Source organism: Megachile rotundata, chromosome 2 (genome assembly GCF_050947335.1).
Source record: "Megachile rotundata isolate GNS110a chromosome 2, iyMegRotu1, whole genome shotgun sequence".
Taxonomy (NCBI): Eukaryota; Metazoa; Arthropoda; class Insecta; order Hymenoptera; family Megachilidae; genus Megachile; species Megachile rotundata.
In genome coordinates this window covers 22,855,118-22,872,944 of record NC_134984.1, presented here as the reverse complement: position 1 = coordinate 22,872,944, position 17,827 = coordinate 22,855,118, and the positions used below count along the sequence as shown (strand labels likewise).

Sequence of the window (17,827 nt, the reverse complement as noted above, 5' to 3'; positions counted from 1 at the left end):
CAATCTTCGAGAACTTTTAAGCTGTGCAAGTTAAGAAACGTTCGAACAATTTTACCACAATTTTTCACGCGAGATCAACTTTATATTGGTTTATTATTAAATCAAGATAAATAATAATAAAATTTTATTACCATATCGACGCGAAGAAAGTTCACAATATTTTTAAACGTTATAAAAATATTATTTGATATTCTATATAGCAATCTATATTCTAAAATCGTTTTACTTTGTATTCTTTCTAAAGCGATATTTTATAAATATCTTGAACTTTCTTTCGAATCAATATTATTTGAGATGCTTCGATGCGAAGCTAAACAGAAGAAATATTCTTTTCATGGGGATTTTTTCAAGCGGTTGGATGGTTTATTTATATTTACTTGCTAAATATTGTAAGCAAACAAAAGTTGTATTTGCAGCTCTACAGTGTGATTGTCGAACAATAAAAACATAGAAGATAAGACAGCTTGAGTTAAGATTAACTCTTACCGGTGAAACGTATCGCGTTTAAAACATCGAATTAATTTGTTAGCACGCGATATCGCGTGACTGGACAGTTAGCACCGACGACGAAGCATAAACACGGATTAGCCTCCGCATTATAAGAAATTTTTGTAGATATTTTATTATAATATTACTACACCCGCATAATTGTGTTTTCAACTCCCACTTTATTTCGCAAAAAAATCAATAATCTAAATTGCCGCAAATCCACGAAGCATAAAATTGCAGAAAATTGTTATCCAGGATCGAACAGCTCGTATCATAACTCGAACGACTAAAACGCTTTAGCCTTGCCGGTATGCAAAACGTCTGCCGTAACCGCGGGAAGGAAAACGATGAAAAGATAAACCAAGACGAAGGCTTTCGTTTATCGTTTACGATCAAAATATGTCTACTCTTATCTCGGCTACTTATGGTGTAACATGTAATTATTTTATCGCGCGACGCGAGTCGATAAGCCAAAATTTCCTTCTGCGAATTACCGCTGCAACGATTAACCAAAGATAAAACAACGACATTATCACGATCCGGCAGTAATTATTTTCGGTAGACGAACATGGCAGTTTCCTTATCGTCGTTCGTTTACAACTAGGTACATAAACGGACACGATATATTTTATTAGCTGCAACGAATAAATAGTTTATGGCGCACGCGGTGCTATATTATGTCAAGTAAAAGCATACGTACGTCGACAACTATGGTAAAATAAAAGCGTAAGACACGGATTTCAATTAAGTTTGTAAGACAGGATGCGCTCGGTTATCTGTTGCATCGAGTGAGCAGCGCGTGACGCACAGGGTGCGTTGTTAGGCCTGGTCCAACGCGTAAACCGCAAATATACCGGATAACAGAACTTCATTAGGCCTGCGCAATGCACAGAGTACAGAAAACTATGCAATCTTATGCAACACCATGCAATAGCGTGCAACTTGGAAAGGGTCACCCGTGTACGGCTATCGTGCACGTTGGCACACTTATCATGACTCACCGACGATTTTCTTAGAAAGCAATACAGGGTGCATCGAGAATGTCGGGATCGCGTAAATTTATAAACGATAACGGACGACGAAGCTCCATTCATCGTGAAATATTTTGCTCGAGAATAAAAGAAGTACTGTTCCTCCGTTTTTATTGATCATCCCGTGGCACATCGTCGATCATATTCCGTGAAAGCATGCAGGCCGCACTGGGTGCGTCATCGATTATATCCGGTAAAGATACGCGGGACGCACCGGACGCGTCGCCGATCGTATTGGACGAAAGAATGCAACGTGCACATGGTGCACAAGTTACATCACGCGGACAACGTATAGAAAATACGCGTTGATCGTATCGATGTATAGGACGTGCATCGTTGATTATATTAGATAATATGTGACACACACGGTGAGTCAACAACCGAATTTAGATACATAACGCGCGATACACATGTTGCGTTATCTGTCGAATCGAATAAACAATGTAGGACATACATCGAACGTCACCGACTACGATCGCGTAAATTAAGCGTCGAGAACTAATTTGTTCTATTCGGTGTAAACGACGACACACGTCGTGGAACTTGAGTTTAATCAACACCGCGCGTCTACTGTACCGTTTATTCACCGCAATTGGTGACGTACCGTGTGCGTCCTACACGCTTTTACCTAATACAGTTCACGAAGCAACGTGGGTGTCCTACGCTGTTTACCGAATGCAACAGATGACATTCTGTACGCGTCATATATTATGTATGTAATTGCAATAAATGAAGCGTCGTACACGTTCTGCACTGTTCATTAAATATGACTGATGATGCATCGTGCATGTCTGCTTCGAACGAGAGACGCACTACGTGCGTCATACGTTATCCGACGTAAACAACGACACACGGTATGCGTTCTACGATGTTGATTCGACCCAAGCGGTGTGAATCATAGCTACCTTAATAAAGGATATACCATAAAAGCGAAACTCGTGCACTTTATATCGAGACACACGCGTATTTCTAAATTCCTACATTCCCAAGTGGATCACAAATAATTCTGCGCTTCGAAATAACCTTTTCGGATCTCCAGTATGTCTACAAACTCAAAAAATACCTATATCCGATATCAAACGATTCGAAAATACCTGCAGCGTAAATCGCTACGTTCAATTTTGTCGACTGAATAGCATTATAACCAACGTTGACGATAAAATTAGGTAAATCACCTTGAACATTTACGTAGCGAAGTTTAGATCGTCGTCCTTGAGGGAATTCGATTCAAAAGCGTCCTTCTAGTAATTGTACAAAAGAAACAAATTTAGCTCGTATAACAAAACCTTAGTTGAACCAACAAATTGCTGATCCGTGTTGGGCGAACCCCTATCGGAAATTTATTAATAGTCTTTTCGAAGAGATTAACTCACGTGTAAAAGCGGTCACGTGAAACAACGAAATCAAACGTGCTTTCAAATGGAATATTACAAAATGTTTTTTCAAATAACTTCGTCGTTGATAAGGATTTTATTAATTCCTAAAATACGCTAAAATATGCATTCATCCGCGAAATAACGACACGAGTCACGTAACCGAAGAGATCCTAAAATTTATTCGTAAAACCCAGCGGAGGAATATGTTTGCCAGATTGCGACGCCGCCCCCGGAACGAAATACCCGTTAAAAAACAATGAATCGTTAGAAAGGCAATAATCGAATGTTCGAGCAGAATACGCTTCATCAGCGGCAAGTGTCGAACGAAAGAAAAATCCTCTCGATCGAGCTTCGGCAAGCTCGATGACGTCACGGACAGGGGGTGTAGGGTGGGCTCGACAGCATTCGGGAGTGCGAGTGGGTGTAGGCCGCGATGACGTCGCTTCCACGTCATCGACGGTAACGACGTCATAGTTTCGGGCGGAAAGTGGGTGTCCCGGGTAGGTTTTAAGCGGGGATGAAAGGGAGAACGATTCGACTACCCCTTTTCATCCTCTATTCCCCACTCGTTTGCGAGCTTTCCAGCGCACCCTCGTCGTTCCAGACGACGAACAGGGGATTGAACGAGCGTAGGGCGACGAACCGCGGCCATTAAGCTGTGTTCACAGCGAAACCTTCACGGTAATTTCGTTGCTCGACCACCTGCCACAGGGAAAGGCTAACCGGGAGCAACTTTTGTGATCGTTTGAAACGTCAACTCGACCGGAAATTGCACTGGGCGCTTGCTTCGATACTCGTTACGAAAAGGGCGCCTACGGTTTCGACCGAACACCGCTTTTATTTTGCAAGAAATTTGCATGCTCGCGTCGTTCTTACTGGACGTAATTTGTCGAGCGATGCTTCGACTCGACTTGTACAATTATCGTGCACATACCGCAAGATGAGTCGAACAGAAACAGCTGATCGCTCGTTATTATAACGGGCGGAATACTTTTCATTCACGAGAGCGTACAATCTTAGGTGCACTTCCTTAGGTATCTCAACAGAGGTCATCTTGCAATGCGTAAACACTACGGAGTGACAGGCTGGTAATGTTTAGTCCGTCGTTATGCAAATGCAAATGTCGAATAAAGGTCAACTGCATTTTCTCCGCTTTCATAAATGAACAATAAAATTCATGTAGAATCGAACAGCAGAAAATGTACTCGATACGTTATAACGATAAGCTATCGAAATTTGTATATGTTACTGTAACGGAAATGGATACATGTTCTGCACCTAAGAGCTAGATTCGACCAAATTTATTTTCGTTGCTTTTCAAGCAAAGCGATAGAACACTCGCAGATTTCTTACACGATATTCACCGCTTTCTGTTGTTTATTACCGATTTATTACGAATTGATGGATTCGGATAGATTTAGCGGGTGTGTAGACAGCTTAACGACGACCGTAGCTTTAGCCGCCGCAGTGGAATTTGATTTGTCGCGACGCTTTGTCGTGCATCGCTTCAAAAGCGTATCAAACAGAACAATTTGCCTTGTTTTCTATCCCTTCAGACATCGTTTCCTTAACCGTACCACCACTTTGGATCACTTTCGTACACGGGATTCTGTATTATGCAAATAATTCGTCCAATTTTCTGCGATCTTCTACGCGAACAATATATATTTATTTTTAGACGAGGCTAGATATCGGAATTTCGTGAATAATTCTGATTGAAAATTTGTCGATACGAAGAATTATACAAATCTTCTTAGGGCAAATTATTTTGAAAAAATTCAAGTCCCGAAAGGGATACAAATTCGTGAATTTGAAAGTTGTTAAATGTGAAAAGTTTTCTGAAGTGCAGAAGCGAAAATTTGTATAGGTTTATGTATGAAGTTCCGCGCGATACGACTGACCCTTTATCTCGTAGGTATCCTTCGTCTTCATGGCCGTCTATTCTGAGCTAGGCTGCCCTAGGGAGTTATTTCTAACAGTGTTGCACGATGACTCTTACCATTATCGGCCGTGATCCTTCGTTCGAGGTGGCCCTTATCACCGTTCACCGAATAACCCAGTGTCCTACTTGCGATATCGATTTGACGAGCACCCGAAGCTCTCGGTTCCGTCACTTCTTTCGTTCTAACGAAACTTCAGCGAGTTAAGTGCGCGAATAAAACGTTTTAACCACGACGAAACAAGTATTCTTCCTCCAATTTTTACCAGTCGGTTCTCGGCGAAATTCTAATGGAACCATTAGGGCCGCTTATAAATTCTAAACTGCTGCAAAGAACGTAATTTCTTTTACGGCGTAATTTAGAACGTTGACACTATTATAGCGGAACGGCAGACACACGAGACTTTTAATATACAAATTTTAGAATGCAAAATTTTAGTACGCATCTTTAAAATGTTTGCTATTTATTCGGAATACTAATAGACGGTTTTTGCACTCGGTTAATAATTGTCCTAGCGATGCATCGGGACTGCTACGTTTAGAAGTTGCTGAATTATGCATCGACCGTTTATATATTCGTTAAGTTTAAAGTAGCAGAAACAACGTCTCAACGATCTTACCATGTAAATGCTCTCCGAATAACCGAGTTACTCCGTTTAACTCTATTCCGGATGAAAAACGCGTCTCCTCGTATACATAAACGTTTACGACATATTAATAATCTCGAACGAGGAGAACAACAAAGCGAACAGAGAAAACATATTGTTCGGGAGACTCGAGTGGAACAAGTCCAATACGTGCAGATAAAACATCGCGGATTCTAATTACGGTTAATTAAGACCGATTTCGGAGACATTTCGACAAAACCGTTTATCGACGAAGATAATTAGAACGAAAGTAAAAACAAGGTGTATCGGAAGGTAAATAAAAATTTTATCGATTCCAGCATGCGAAAATCGATGGATCTGGTCAGGTAGAAGCTGTTTAATCTTAGCAAATGATTTAAAACGAGTTCAAACTCACGAGGCGTACAGTGTACTTAAAGAATTATTTTTGCAACAGTTTCAAGAAGTTTACTGAAAGTTTTAGGCTGACAAACGACCCAACCGTTCGAAAATTTATTGTACCATTTTTAGCGGTGAGTTAAACCGAGCTAAAGTGCTTTCAAATCGACCGAATAATTTGATTAAATTAAATAGTTACTTTAATCGAATATTCTATCGAGCTACGAGCTATTCGTGATCTTAATGAATTTTGAAACTGAAATATTCGACCATTTCAATTATTCAAGTCACCGTGAAGTAGTTTTGGTTACTTATTCACTCGTGTCACCGTTTCGATTGATTATTTAATTGAATTGCCAATATTTGTCCAGTTTGACTGATTGTTTAACTAAGTTACCAATAATTAAGAGCAGTTTAAATAGTTAAAAGGCGGTAGAGAAAAAGTAATTGACAAAATTTTATTCGAATCGCTTAGGATTGGGATCCGAGCTGTCGTGACGCAGAAGAAGCAGTAATATAATTGCAAGCAATTAAACGGGAGCACGAAAGTTGTCAAGGTAGCGCATACACCGTAGAATGCAGCAAACTATTCAAATTACAAGACAACCGCTTCGTCTTTGCATTAGATATTGAATCGCATTAGACGAGTGCCGTTACCATCAGTTTTGCTACTTAGCTTCGTACCGTTGCATTAAACATTCACTGCCACATTATTGCGTTATACTACAGCGTCCTAGAGAAATTTCTCTAGGGACGTATCATCGTATCGCGTAATCCTTCGTTCGAAAGTTCATGCTGGAATATTCTACCCGAAATACCGCTTATAATTATCGAACCTAATTCGTAATTGAAAGCTACCAATTTTTTAAATCGAGTTTCACAAATAATTTCAACGATAAATTCGCTTAACGAGTTTATGATAGGGTCACGAGTGAAAGCTACTTCGACGATTCGTTTACCCTTTCCCGGGCAAAAGATTGTTCTCGGTAACTAATTCCGGTCAATAACTAGGTGTTGCGGGTAAAGGTATCCTTCAAGGGTCAGAGGGCCTTGAACCTGGGGGAAAAACCTCTCGCACCACCCTCGTCTCGACGTCGAACAAATCTCTTTCGGTGAAATCTCGACGCCCGAAAAAGTAATGGTCCTTCGTTCGGGACATCGAACTCCATCGACCAGTTATTTAACGCGATTTGTCAGCGTACGAAAGTTATTCAACGCTTCGAAATTAACACTAAAACTACCAAACCGGTCAAATGACCGCTCCACAAGTTTCTTATTATAAGGTACACATTTTGTTAAAGTACATTCCTTGAAATCAGCATTGATTTTCATCAAGATAAAGATTAAATGTGGGTGCTCATTTATGTTTCGTCGTTTATATATTCATTCTTTAACTTCGTTCTTAATTTCAAAATAAGTGTACATTATATGTCGGTAGGTTTAGTGTTAACGTTTCCCAAGATTTACAATCGCTCTACGTGTCGCAACAAATACGGGAAAGGTATTCTCTCTCGGTGCAAAATCAAGCTTTATGCTGGATTAAAATGAAACTAAAAGAGGAGGAATTATTCGTGTTTAATTAAACAATGCAAGGTTCCTCTACTGGCAGCGAGTTCTGTAACGGGGACAACAAGCTCGATACTTAAATGCACCTTGCTATTATCATCAATGTAAGGTGCACACGACAACGTTACGGATCGTTGATCATCACGCACAGCTCTCGATCGATCAGTCGTACAAAATTAACCTTCATACGGATCATAAACAATAAACAAAGTGGCAACTTAAAACGAGGTTACTTACAAAAGTGTCTACCAAATTTGCTTCCCCTACTCAACTTGTTTATACTTTCTATTAAAGTGTATTAAGTCGTTCTAGCACAAACTTACTAAACGTAAAAATTAGTGCGAACTAACAGGGTTAGGTTGGATTAAAAATTTTAGCATTTTGGGACATGATATATGAGCCGCTCAGTGCACACATTGATTAACTCCATTTTTTGAAAAATCTTAAATTATTATAAATAGAAAAAGTTATGACTATACCAAATGCTTTAACACTTAAATTTAAGACGTTTCAAAAAATGGAGTTAATCAATGTGTGCACTGAACGGCTCATATGGAGATCTAGAAATTTTACTTGGGGATATAGAAAAAATATAAAAAATGACAAGCAGAAATTTGCGAATCGAAAGATCGCAAAGTTCACGAATGCGTTATTGAAAAGAAGCTGAGGTTGCAGAGAAGCTAGAGCGTGTATTATGCATCTAAACGGAACTAACCCTCCCGAAATTCGAACGTTAACAGCATTAGCATCCCCTCTGTAATCGAAGTTGACGGGGAGCCTGCAGACACGAGCGATCGTTAAGCAAGGTCAGTGACACCGCTCGTCCACCCGTCTACCATCCAATATCTTTTTCGACTCCTCCTTTTCTCCTATCGACCAAATATTCCCCGTTAAATAACTACCCTTATTTTCTTATACTTTTATCGAGCCAATTTTAACCAACTACCACTTTCGTATTCGATTACGCTGTTTCGAGAGAACTCGATTTTTCGTTTATTTGCACGAAGAGAAGAAACGGTGAGACAGAAGAATATCTGTCTCTTCGTAATGTAATTACTTTCATAATTTTCGTTCGCGTGTCATTGGCTAAAATATTTAACGAAGGTTGTTTCCGATGCGCTACGGTAAAAATGTTGAAAATATTTGTGAGGACGATAAATTGTTACCTGACGTACTGCGTAAGCTTACGGTTTCGGCATTTTAACAGGAGCAAGCAAAACGAGCATAATGTTCGAAAATATGCAGAATTTCTGGAAGATGTTTACCTGAAACGAGAAAATTGTTTTTGTCAGAAATTTGAATAAATACCGCAGAATATAATTTATTAAATTGAATTACAAACTACGCGCCACTGAAAATATATGTACACATTATATCGCCTATTTAATTATAAAATACGATTGTAACAAAAATTATACAAACGAGTCCACAAAATTCCCAAATTCTCAAGAGTTCAAATTTTCAAAGTAAATTTATGAAACTGAAAAATCCCAGCGTTTGCAAAATATGTTGAACCTTGAAATTCCAAAGGAACGCACTAAAGAGTTACATAATAAAGTAAATAAAAAAGAACAAAAGGAAAGAAATATGAGCGGAAAGTTACTAGAGCGACGCACAGCGTTATAAAGAGGGTGAAAAGTCGAGAAGCTATAATTTCGCGGCAGTCGAGTCGATTTATCGAGTTCGAAGCGAGAGGAAACGTCGAGGACGAGGATCGAGAAATAGAAGCGGCGAAGAGCACTTTAATTATCCGTTTGTTCGATTCATAATCGAGACGAGACAAGAGAGGAGCGACGCACTGTTCGTTCCTATGGATGCTATTAAACCGCCACAGGTAAAATGGAGCCGGTTAAAAATAAGAAACCCGTTCAACAGGTTTCGAAATCGCCGTCGCGATTTTTACACGGTACGTTGCTATCACAAAACGTTTCGTTCATCCAGCCACCACCTTATCGATTTACGGAAACGAGGCCTGGGTTAAGTACATACCCTCGACACCGTATCGTTGGCCCTTTCGTTCGCGTCTCAACCGCTTTTGCAAATTTTCCCTCTCTTCACCGACTACGTTTACCAACAAATTTTCACTGAAGGTTTTCCGGGTTTTCGGTTTCTACGCTCTTTCGGTTTTTAATTAGCAAATTTTCGAACACCCGAATTTCTAAATTCTTAACCAAGTAAGTGTGTTTGACGACTGTATCCGTCATGGAGATATGGCAGAATTTTGTGTCCTGACGACTACATCCGTCATGCGAAAAATTTTGTTACAATTTGATATTTAAATTGTAATTTTGGCAAAAACTAAATTATATTCGTAAATTGTAATATGTTTAAAATGTTTAGAGGTCAACACGAAATAAAATAAACAAATAAAAAGTGTAAATGATTTGAGATGGATTCATAAATTCTTGAGAGCTAACTCGTCATCGCTTGATTATCGCGACACACACGGGTGCGCGCTTTGCAAAAAGATCGCCACAGTTAACTGGTTAAATACTTAAATCTTTGGACCGCGAAAATTCAGAGATTTAACCCCTTACACTATTTTGACGAGTCTGACTCGTGACGCACTCATACTTCGACTATGATCAATTTTACCCGAATTTTGAGTACATTTCAATTTGGGGTTCAAGTCCAACTACAATTTGCATAGTCAACGACTGCATGATGCAAAATTCACATAACATTTCAAGTTTCAGTGTCCGTTTTCATGTTATGGCTAAAATTAGTCAGTTCTGACTGACGCACTTGACAAAAACATCATAGTGCAAGGGGTTAAACATCTTCGGACTTTTTAGACTCTCAGAGTATCAAATTCCTAAGCTTTTAATTTTCATATATAATAATTGAGAAAATTCTTAAATTGTCAAATCTCTACAGGCACAGAAACTTTAGCTCGACTTGACAATAGAGAGGAGTTATTAAAGTGGAATCTAATGGCATTTAAAGTATCATCAAAAAGATGCGATAAATAAGCAAGAAAAATTCTCGCGCGTCTGTTCACGTTTAACCCGATGAATTTGTCATCGAATGCGTCAGCGTATACATATTCGAGAGAAAGAAAAAGGTCAATTCATTCGGCCGAGGAATTTAAAGCTGTCTGCGGTTTTTCCTGGTGGCCAGACTCTTGCAGTAAATTATTTTATCAATGAAACGCTTCTCCGTTTATTGGAAGTGTTTTGTAATTTTAGTACCGATATTTCTAAAACTATAATAAACTATTATACAATAAATGCTTCTCTCTATATTTTAATGTTTTGGTATCGCAACCACAGAGGATTTTTAAAGGAAAAAATCCAGCGGGCGAAAATGCAAAATATCGAAGATATATTTGGTTCGAAGAAGGTCGATTTAAAAATACGCGCAGTACCAAACGTTTACCCGCAATTTATAAATAAAGCTATTAATGGAACGGTTAAATAATCTACGCATCGTACGCAGCGGAAAATAATTTCTCTCCGTAGGATAAATACTTGTCAAACTATCGTACAAGCGTAAAAACACGAAAACATGGACGCCATTGTACAAAGAAGGCGTGTAATTATCGCGGAGGCGGTAATTTTTGTGGTTGCGTCAATAAAACGCGATACACGGGATCGTAATGTGCAACAGATGCTAACGAAAACGTTCTTTCGTACTTTTCCGAGACAATTTAAACGTTTTCATATTGCGGTGATGTATCAATTTGTCGCGCATTCAGATTGCACCGGCTGTTCCCATTGTCGCCCCACTAATTACCCGGGGCTAACCGTTAAATTGACGAGTTACGCAACAATTTTATGCAGACATCGCGAAAGAAAACATCAACGACCGATCTCTATCGATTTTTAATTTTAATGTCGCGTGACACGTTTACGCAATTTTAACCCTTTGCACTCCTATGTGGCTCGATATCACATTTCCCTTGGATCTTATAAATAATTCAGATAAATAGATTCACTGTTCGTAATAAAAGAGAAATGTACTTGTCAAATATGCACACTGTTGCGATACATTTTACTGAGAACCCCTTTTTGATCTATTTTATAAATAAAGTTGGTAGGTAATAAAAAATAAGTATTGCAAAGGGTAAAAATATTATTCTCCGACTTTACCCAAGAAGAAACTTGAACTTGCACTATTTCGAATCTCGTGACGCGCTCATATTTTCTGACCAAATTTACTCAAACTTTTAGTACGCTTATTTGAAGTTCAGGAGCAATAATTTGCATAGTCAACAACCGATAATTGACACGACATTTCAGCTTTTATTATTGCAGCAGATTAGTTCTGACTGACGCGGCCAATTATAGCGCAAGGGGTTAACCGTGTTACAGTCGCGTAATTAACCTAAACGACGAGAGAAATTGAAAAACTTTCGACTAGTTGCGAAGTTGCAACGAGGTCCGAATTAGCCGGTCAACTGGAAAGTGCGCGCGCAAGCGCTTTATTGTTTCGCGGTAAATGACGAAACAACGTTTTTCCACGAATTCGATCGTCCATCGTTTGCTCGTCAAACAAAACTCGTCGAGTGGGTGGCTAACCAAAGGATACGAAAGAAGGAGCGGCCAAAAACATCCGAAACTGCTCGCCACAACGCACCGGCGCGAACTTTTTGTTCGCAGCGGGCTCATTGACCTAAACGCTGCTCTATATTTCTTTGCTAATTCGCGCACTTTCACCAGATTCAACTGCAACCTGCTAATTTCACCCTCTTGCCATTATCCTTTAATACGTTTAACCCCTTCCCGTGCTTTGACGAGTCTCACTCGCGACGCACTCACAACTCAAATGCGATTAATGTTACTCAAATTTTGAATACTCTTCAACTTGAATTTTAGATCCAACTATAGTTTGCGTTGTCAAGGATCCCTGAATATAAAATACTTAGAACATTTTAATTTTCTTTGTTCGTTTTAATGTTATAGTCCTGAATGGTTAGTCTTGACTGACGCACCTCATAAATAAATGGCACAGTAAGGGGTTAATAGCCACTTCTTTTTAACCCTTTCGCTACGGTGATTTTTTCTGAGAAATGTGATTATGGTCTTATTTATTATAATAAAAAGTCAGATATTCTAAAAGCAAAGCTTTTCTATACAGTTTTTTATCCTTCCTTTACGTACAAAGGGTAATACAAATGACAAATGGTATAACACGCCGTCATAACTCTTTTTTATAAAAATTTTTTAATCGCTAGAAAAAAACTGTTGGTATAAAAGTGGGCGCCTATAGGTGCTCTCAGTAATACAAACACAAAATTTCTAAGCACCTGTAGGCGCCCACAGTAGCCAAGGGGTTAAATTGAAACTAAATCAGAACGAGTAAATTAGGGCAACAAAAAGATCTTCAGAAAAATTTCCTAGCAGCCGCAATCTAAAATGAGAAATCTAAGATCCGTCATTTTGACGGGTTCCGTAAATCTAGCGTCGAGCAGCTATAACCACGATACATGATGGTGCTGATCACGGAAGTCGATTAAATTTTGTTCAGGGCGGAAATGTTCGTATTACCTCGCAGTTACTCGGCAGTTCTAAAGCGAAGACTAAGGTTCTCGCGAATCATTCGAAACGTCGACGTCGAGACGATATTCGAAACGAACCACAATGTGTCATCGTACGTGACACGCGGACTCGAGCCGATTACTAGTCCATCGCTGGGAAGAACCGTCTCTGTCGGCTATATTACCGTATTTGCATAACATTACGATCTCGAATGACAAAAACAAAGCTGTCTGCGCGTGAAACATCATCCGTATCGGTTGTGTCTGCGACAAGAAAGGCTCCAAGGGTGGCACGGCTCCCTGTATCGACTCGACCGAATCCTATCGCTCGTATCGTGTACGCATGTACACCGCAACGAAACACGCGTTTGATGTGCCGAAATTTCAATCGTTTCGCGCTACGCGTCTTCGAGTATGTAACTCGACGAATGTCTAAACTTCCACGTTTATTCTCTACATTTTGGCGGTAAATTTCGAATTAGTTGTAAAGACAGCAATTTGGAACTTTGAGATTTGAGAGTGTAGGGATATGAACTTCTATCAATTTCAAAGTACGTGTAAGAATTTGAGGACTGAGAGATCTAAAGATTTGCTGATAAGAAAAATTTGTGAATTTTAATATTTAGAAACCTAAGAATAGGTTTCCTATATGAAGAATATGGAATAAAGATAAACAGGAATTTGTAAATTTACATGCTGCACATAAGATTTACAAGAAGATAATTTTTGACTCTCGCGAAGTTAACGAGCTCGAATTTCGGGAGCCTCGATTAGAAGCAGGGTCGTTGCACCGGGAGTAGCTCGTACGAGCCGAGTGCACTCGTAAAATGATCCGCGTCGGGGGACCACCCGCGTCGTGGCGGAATCAATTTATGTAACATTGTGTCGTACCCCAAACAGACGATAAGATTGTTCGTCGAGCGAAACCGGGGGAGATAGATGAAAAGTCGTGGCGAAAGAGACGCACTCGAGGAGATACACCTGCGCTCCGAAAGGGAAAAAACAAAGAGCTCTCGAAAATAGACCACCGCGTGGCCACTCTCGCTTTCGCGCCCCTTTGCTTCTTTTCAATTCGCGCGACTATTTCACCGGAGACAGAGGAGCCTGTTGCTCCTCCCGAACTATTTTCTTGCCAGTCTTTTTCCTCTACCTATACTGCCACTCTCGAACAATTACGTTACTGCAGATTTTAAGTTAACGTCGTTGCACTCGAAGGCAATTTCACTGTTTTGCAAGCAGTAACTTGAAAACTTGGTTAAAAAGTGAAATGAATTCTTTTGAGGTTACTATTCCTCTACTAATAATTTCCACTATTTGTTTCGCTATATTTAAACATCACGCGTGTCATAATTTTACGAAAATTGCACGAAACACAATTTTTACCGCCCAGACACAAATCTCACGACAAATTCAAGTTCTATCCCACTTCTGAATTTTTTAAAACATTTCATTAATGGGACAATATTTAAATATTTTATTGAATCTTTTAAAACACGTCTTTTACAATTTAAGGATGGCAAAGCACTGGTAGCAAATCAATTAAACATTAACGGCATTCATACATTTTCCAACGATCATTCGTCTCCACTTGCAACACCTTCATTCACTCCATTCACACTTCCAAGAATTATAATAAACATATAACGGGTCTTACAAACAATATTAAACCAATAAATGCCTACATATTCCTCTACTAATAATTTCCACTATTTGTTTCACTATATTTATACATCACACGTGTCATATTATAGAATCAGTTAAAAAATGATTATTTCAAATTATTGTATTAATTAAAATGACTGATATTAAATAAGTGACTGAGAGTCACCTTTCGAGCGCAAAGGGTTAGATTTAATTAACCAATTACACCAAATATCCTATGAACGGTTACGATTTTACTAATTACTGTACTAAACACGAACACTGTTACATCACCAAAAAGACACTTATTTGAGCATCTTTTTAAAGGGTGTCCTAATTTATGTATAAGCTTGTAAAACGATTTCTACGTATGATCGCATAATTTTCTTTTAGTTGAAATGGAAATTTCGCAGCTGCCATGCAACCGAGTGTTTCCACTCTGTTCGCGAGCCGAACGATGCCAATAGATTTGTTGAAGCGGAAGCCGTTAGATGCGCCAACGGATTCTGAAGGTGAGGATCGATGAATCCGAACAATACATCCCTGAGGAATGTTTTATGACTGAGAAGGGAAGTCTTTCTTCTTCCCACGCGAGTCTAACACGTGTGTGGAAAGAAACGTGGTTCCCGGAGCATCGTGGCCTTCGTGCACTAAAATTTTCCACGGGTTTATCCCCTTAATACGATTAACGAACCGCGTGCAACTTCGATAAAGATACGAACTTAAAAAGAAAATTATCGCCAGTAATTATCGATGCGAATTGATAGTAATTATCGAGACTTGTACAAGAATTTCCCGAAGACGCATACGGTGCGTCTGGTAATTGAATAGGATAAAGTGCTTATGGACTTCCCTAACGATCTAACGAGCAATTTAGAGTATTACAGGTACGATAATCTTCCTCGGCAACCGTAACGAAGCAGAAAGCTTGAATTCCGAGAAAAGGTGGAAAAAGAAAGGTTTCGCGTATCAAGAAGGAGAAGAAAGAGTTTGAAGAAGCGTAACCAAAGAAGCATGGTCGAATGATGATGCACACGGGTAACCCGTGGACCCGTCTGCTCGCGATAGTAATTTAAATCTGACACGTGGCGATGATAAAAGGAAGAAGAAGCGTCTTGGAGAATAATCTCGATGCCGAGGGTGGTCGGTCGCGTTCGCTGGTGGAAACACGAGACCAACACCAGAGATATATCAACCCTGCACACTCCTCGTGTTACGTGCACGCCGGTGAACGCGCGTGTGCACACATTGTGCCCATTTTGCGCTTCGTTCGCTCTTTTTTCTGTCTAATCATTCTATCGCTGACGAACCTTGGCCCGAAGGTGAAGGCTGCGAAAACGCTCTTTTTTCGCGTTCGCATAAAACATCTAATACATTGATACCTGATGCGACGCCTTAATATACCTAACACCTAATATAACACTTAATATTTACAAAATACACGAATACTTAGTACTAACGATAATCGAATACCTAACACGATGCAGCTAATTAACATTGTGTTCAAAGTGTCGTTTACCTGAAAAGTCGTTTTCACGCTCAATACGAATGGAACAATGGTTCAGATCGACTGTTCGATACGCGTTGCACATCTAGTTGTGTGCTCGTTTTACCTTTAAATTAATAACTGAGCGGACATTGTTATCCGTTGGAAAGGAAGTAACGCTCAAACATTAATATCGAGTCAACTCGTCTTTCCTCCCTCGTCGCTTGACCTTCGAAGCAGCGATTCTATTAACGTACATTGTTATCGGTTTTGAATGGAAAGTGCATCGAAAGCCGCGTTTTATCGCGTAACGTACGAGCGTGGTTAATGAGCAGCAACACGGATAGAGTTTTGGTATTAGCTTCGCGTTAGCCACTCCTCGCTTCCTGTTCCGACCGTTCACCGTTATGTAATGTAATGCAATTTACATAACAGGAAACCAGCTTCGATTCTGCCAGTCGTAGGCGTTATTGGAAGCTGTTATCGACGACGATACCGAACGATCGGCATCCGAGAATTTCGCGGAGAAAAGGAGCATCGAAACTTTGTCCAAGAAAAATATATTCGAGCCTTGAACGACTCGGGTCAATCGTGGCCCAGACCTACAAAACGGGCTGCAAGAAATATTCGAGCAACCTCGAATTGGCCCAAATTTTTTTTAAAATTAATGATAAATTCATTTATTACAGAATGCGCACGCTTTCTATTTAACCCGTTGCCGCAAATGACGGCTATAGTCGTCGTGCACTGGCAGTCACAAATAATTGAAAAAAAAGTGCGTTTCTGAGCGCGATCGTCAAATGAAAAGTGTGCGGCAACGGGTTAAAATTTCACTTGGAAATGTAAAAACTTTTGAATAGAGAAATTTTAATTTGAAAATCGGATGACCCCTTAATGTTAGAACGTGTTTCCAGCGTGAATGAATTTGATCAGAAAGCAGAATCCGGTAGACCGACGTTACAGAACGGGAAAAGCACGTGTCACAATTTCATGAATGAAAGTCCGCTACGCTTCGTTCGATGGTTGCGTTCTAGCAAACTTGTACGCGATCTCGATCGCTTTCTGCGTTTACTCCGAGCAGTAATTAAGCTTTTACAGTGCGGTTATTTCGCATCAATCGATCGGCAACCTTGACACATTTTTGCCCGATTTTATGCGTTCTGGTTTCGCAAGGCTACCTTGAAACTAAAAGGGATCATGCGAGACGGCTAACTAAATCTCCTGATTTAAAGTTCGCGGTACAGTTTCAACAAAGAACGAGTTCTTGATAAAACTTTAACCGAATTACTCGTTTTTTATTCGATCGATCTTCCGCATCGAAACGCGTCACGGACAGTCCTTCAGTCGGAAGGATATCGTAAAAAATTCTGTGGATCGTGTTCGAAAAAATTGTGAATTTTTGTGGGAGACGGGTTACGCGAAACGTAACGAACGAGCGTGTAAATATCTACGTGACACGCGTTTTACTCGCAATGGTAACGAGCAGTTATGTATCGGCAACAAAGAACAATACCCTGAGAGGTGAAACAAAGGGGGCGTTTAGAAAACACTCGCGAAACAATCGAGTGAATGTCGATCGATAGTCTGCGTATCTCGCAACCCCGTTTACGCTCCGACTTTTAGTTCCCTTCGCAAAAATCGCGATTTATAGAAAAAAGAGAGGAAGCGAACCGACTAGGACGGTGGTCTATCTATAGTTACGAAGACGATACAGTAATAGTTTGGCCGTATCAACGTTTTAATTATTTCGCTCGAAACGCGCAGAAAAATGTTTGTTCGAATGGTAACTGAAGAATGAGGTAACTCTTTCGAATGG

General features: G+C 39.7%; 1 protein-coding gene across 2 annotated transcripts in view; it reads right to left on the bottom strand.

Moving 5' to 3' along the window:
- LOC100880917 (PRL-1 phosphatase) overlaps positions 1 to 17,827 on the bottom strand; it is a 40,383-nt gene that overhangs the window by 19,189 nt on the left and 3,367 nt on the right. Inside the window, exon 2 of one of the 2 annotated variants that reach the window (XM_076540771.1) lies at positions 8,572 to 8,670. The exons of the other annotated variant lie outside the window; for it this stretch is intronic. The gene's annotated coding sequence lies outside the window, so the exon portion shown is untranslated. The remainder of the gene's footprint in view (positions 1 to 8,571; positions 8,671 to 17,827) is intronic. 2 annotated transcript variants of the gene reach the window in all.